At 34.5% G+C, this 5,000-nt stretch overlaps 1 protein-coding gene across 1 annotated transcript in view; it reads right to left on the bottom strand.

The window, feature by feature from the left end:
• Window positions 1–879: 879 nt before the first annotated feature.
• LOC113803630 (5-oxoprolinase) overlaps window positions 880–5,000 on the bottom strand; it is a gene marked incomplete in the record, with an annotated part of 14,693 nt that continues 10,572 nt past the window's right edge. Inside the window, 1 exon segment of the mRNA XM_070131874.1 lies at window positions 880–5,000.

The following is a 5,000-nucleotide window of genomic DNA, read 5'->3' as shown; positions in this document are numbered from 1 at the left end:
TTTGCCCCCCTCCCTCATTTATATCTTTATCTCTCCCCTTCTTCACTCTCTCTCTGACATACTATTTCTCCCTACCTCTCCCCACTCTCTCTATTTATGCTCCTCCTCTTTCTCTCCCTCCCTCCCTCTCTCTATTTATGCTCCTCTTTCACTCCCTCCCTCCCTCTCTCTCTCTATTTATGCTCCTCCTCTTTCTCTCCCTCCCTCCCTCCCTCTCTCTCTTTCACTCACCCTCTCTCTCTCTCTCTCTTCATATTTTTACTTTCTCTTTCCCTTTTTTATCCGAGTCTCTCTCTCTTCTGCTTGCAGTGCATCTAGCAAAAAAAAAAAAAAAAAAAACAGTCTTAGAAGAATCAGTGTATCAGAATCACTTCAGCCAATTTTCAAGTATTGATGAATCGATATCGCCTTAGCCAATTCTATGTTCCATGCCCATCACTGCTGGTAGAAAATAACTAGCTTGTAAAACTATAGTAGTGTCTAAAATTTGGTCAGACAAGTTATTCACTTTTTTTTTTCTTATTGTTATGTTACATATCCTGAAAAAAACTCTGATAAGGAAGAAATATATGCAATTGGTGTAGTCTATGATTTTTTTTTTCTTTTTAATTCAAACCTTAGCATTTTTTTTTTTATTAATGTTTTAGATGCATTTGGATTTTTTTTTTTTATAATGTGAATAACCATTATATACATCCTTTCCTCAAGTTTTAAGATAATTTACTCAATCCCCTTTCACTCGTCATGTTACTTTTGATCTTTTAAAATGTGTTTTTGATGGGCAAGTACAGGAATTTCATTAGTAAGAATTATTTTTCCTGTCTTTTATTGAAATTATTTTTTTCAAATATGGTAAAGGAATCATTGAAATAACCACCATTAATTTTAAAGGTTAAATTTTAATTTAGATAACACCATGTTTAAGTTGTTTGTCTTATTCAACATTTGCATGTGTATGTGTGTGCACGTGTGCATATGAAAGTATGTGTGTAAATGTGTGTGTAATGTGTTTGGGCATTTATACATATACTTATATATTTTAATAATTTTTATCAATAAACTTTTAACAATACAGTAACATAACAAGAGAACAATACATAAGCAAATACATAGGCACTTATTTATTTCTTAACCCATTGCACCCAGGTGGCATGTATGTACATGCCATGGCTTTTGTGGACAGAATAGCAGGTGGCATCATATCGCAACCATTCCCACACCGTCAGCTCATCGAACAGAGTTTGTTTTTCTCCAATGGTAGTGGCTACATTTCTATGGTAATGTTATTAGGCAATAGCACCTAAAGTGAAGAGGGTAAAGCTTCAAAATTTTGATATTTAAAAAAATCAAAATAAAAGCTTTTAGGTGCCGAATGTCACAAATTACAGAACGAGCCAGGCACAAGTAGGAAACTGTCGACATGTGCCAACAACCCCGCAATCATGTCCACTTGCCAAACTTTTTTACCAGGCTTTACTAGGTTAAATTATCATAAAATATACCTAGGAAATAAAAGAAAGAAAAGAAAGATAGTAATTAGAAAATATGAAAATAAGGGGTGGGGCTGAGGTACACCAAAAAATAAACACCTTATTCTTATTGGATAGAAGGAAAGAAAAATACTAAACTAATACTAAAACTTAATCCACCTGTACTGATGGATGACATTCTAATCATGTCATGGCAAACTGGGCCAAATGTAGGGAGAAAAGCACCCATTCATTAACAGTTAACTCTGCTCTTAGGAATGCAGGCTAAACTTTTTTTTTTCCCCTTCCTTGTTTAGCCCTGAAGAGACTGAGATTGAGGTATAAAGTCTCTTCTTGGCCTCATTTCCTAAAAATGATCAAAGACAGAGTAGAGAATGAGGTAAATGTGTTTCCTGCACAGACTTCACACATCGCCTAGTGTGTGGCTTGTTATGGCACAGAGAAATCCCACTGTGAGTGTTAATCCTTTTTTAACCCATTCAAAACAGGGAGATATCCTATCATGTTACAATAGCCTGCTTTGATGCCAAAAGTATACCTAAATCCTCTTTTAACCTTATTAGCAACACAATGATTTATGCTGCAGCCAAGTGCATAAGGAGCAGAGTAATTGTGTTTCCCACACTTCTGATTTCCCCCTAAGCAGCTGATTCTGCATGCACCCTAATACATGGTTCAGTATGGTGCCAGGGGCTCTTGTTGTTTTTGGCTTATAAAAAGTGTAAGGGCACCTCACTTCTTGGAGAAAATATAACTGACTTATAGGCTGAAAAGGGAATACCCTCTTTTACTGTGATACATTTATGTCCTGTTCTTATTCTTAACACCTAAAATCCCATTTGCTTTGATCATGGGTATTTGCAAAATGTACACACAAGTCCTATTCGCCATGGGCATGACAGGCAAAAACTGATGGGATTTTTTTCCCAACAACTTAGTCATTTGGAATTACAAGAACTTAGTGTCCACTAATATATCTGGTACTATTTGCCAAGTTTCCTTCACCCACAGTCAAAATATCATTCCTATCACTCCTCATCTTCTTGTAGAGTTCCTCTGCCTGAACCAATTACAGTCATGTTTACCCACCTCTATCTTATGAATGAAAACAAATGTGTGTGAAGTTGTAATTCTGGTACTGTATGGCACATTTCATCCAGACAATACCCTAGACCTTTTCTTTCTCTTACACTCCCCCTCCACACTTGTATCCTATAACATATCATGGAGTTACATTCTGGTATATTGTCTCTTTATGATTTATACATCTAGATATTATGAAAATACAGCTAAATAGTTATTTCCTTGTAGATGAAAATATTTGTTGTGTCTTATTTACATATTCAAAGTAATCTCTCCTCATTATCAGCCATACATTAACGGTAAGTATGATACTTATCTCAATTTTGTGCTCTACTGACATGTATTTGAGAAAAGGCAATAAAATATATATTTTCTAGTGCACAATATTGAGCTCTTCAAAGGTCTGCAATAAAATTTGACCTAAATGAAATGAAAATCACGCCTTTTTTGTTGATGGCAGGATAGACAAGCTGGAAGTTTTGCAGATTTTAGTTGTTGTTTTTCTTTGTACCAAAAAGCAGTCATTTGTAAAGGTTTGTACATTATTTCAACACTGAAAAAGGCTTGTAAAAAGAATTAAAAAAAAAAAAAATAATAATAAATAAATAAAAAAATAAATAAATAAAAACAGAACCAATACTAGTGCATTTGTACTTAAGAAATGAAAACGAGTCACAGTTTACATAGACCAAAGGTATATTTAACTCTATGACCTTGAGGTTTTAATGAAAGGAACAATCCTGTTATTGACAAATGAATACTGAAGTTCTGTGTAAACTAAAGCTATATGAATTGAGAATAAACACATAATGAGAAGTTCATGACGTAATGCAAATTAGAGGAGGTAGTATTTATAATTAATATATTTAGAATAAATATCACGGTGGGAGAAACATGTACTGCAATTTGTAAGGGACATTGTAAAGTAAAATCTTTTCTGTATTCACACAATTCTACAATTAGTTATCTGAAATTAACCCATTGGCCGGGGGTACATCTGCGAATTTTGTTGAATACAGATGGCTCCACAAGTAATTAGCCACCAAGGAGATAATTAGTAGGCCATAGTGACTGCACTTTGTTTCTTCATTCTTTCAATTTGAGACTGTTTTCGTCTAATATTATCAATACTGTTAGTGTGATTATTAGTGACATCATGATTATTGTAATGTTAATATAATAATAATAAAAAATAAAAAGGAATCTTTCCAAATATCAAGAAAAAGAGTAAATATGTGAGATGGGTTGGACTAATAACTAATAATAACTAACTCCTTGATGACTAGGCATTGGTGGGGCCATTCCTGTGTAAACGCAATTAATAACTAAAATTGCACATAAGTTATGCCATCTGCGGCCCCTGGAAAGATAGTTACATAGAAAAAATGAGAAATGTATTAAACCAATAATTTCAGTCTCAATTGAATTTTATGGAAAAAGTGAAAAATATGTAGATCTGAGCTCTCTCTTATCCAAGGAATGTATCAAAGAAAGACAATCTATGGGCCAATATAGCACATAAAAGTACCTCCAACTTCATTGTGTCAGGGGGGACCTAAACCTATGGTTATGGTAAGGCTTTTCCTCTACAATAAAGGTGCCCAGCATTACTGAATATGAGCATGAGTCTCTTAGCCTAATATAATGGACACTTTGGCTTATCTAAATTATCATTAACCCACTAGCGACAGTACATTTATAAGCCGAAAATAATATTTTCCAGGTGGCTTCAAAATCAGCGCACGGCTGAGTCTGGTGTCACACCGGCCAGCTGGCCAGCAATGTTTATTTTTCCGGGTGTCTCATACGTGGGGCAACCCGTAGTAAGTGCGTTAATAACTTGAACTTTCTAACTATGTCTAGAATATCCTTTGCAATTCTTGCTATATATTTTTAAAAAGTTAAGTTATTCATTATTGTGTTAATGCTAACCATAACTCTTAGATGAACAATATTATTATCCAACTGTTTACCATGATACATACAATAGGGTTGCATCCAGCTCCGTATATATAACAATTTGCATAGCACATTCAAACCTTACTTAAAGTTTAATACAACTCTATGATACCCAATCAATATATCTAGAAATATCTAAATGGTGTGCTTATAGTAACATTAAACCTATCATGATGGGGCCAGAGTTTTCTGTGACATAATAATTATGCAACAGTATAGCCTTTCTGGCTGGGTGTGGTGTACAGCTGGTCCACCCACTTGCTCATTAAAATGAGCTGTGATAGGTATACACATCACATATTATTATGTTATGACGGCTATAGGCATGCCCGTCACTACGAGGTTAATACCTACTTTCACATACTAGGCATTGGAATCACCCTTGATTTGTAGGGATTATTGCTTCTAGTTTCAGCTTTATAGAATTTTTGACTGGCTGGCTTTGACATTAGTAATTACTAATTACTA

This window comes from Penaeus vannamei, chromosome 17 (assembly GCF_042767895.1).
Source record: "Penaeus vannamei isolate JL-2024 chromosome 17, ASM4276789v1, whole genome shotgun sequence".
NCBI lineage: Eukaryota > Metazoa > Arthropoda > Malacostraca > Decapoda > Penaeidae > Penaeus > Penaeus vannamei.
Note: the sequence above shows the minus strand (reverse complement) of the source record. Positions and strands in the feature narration are given on the sequence as shown.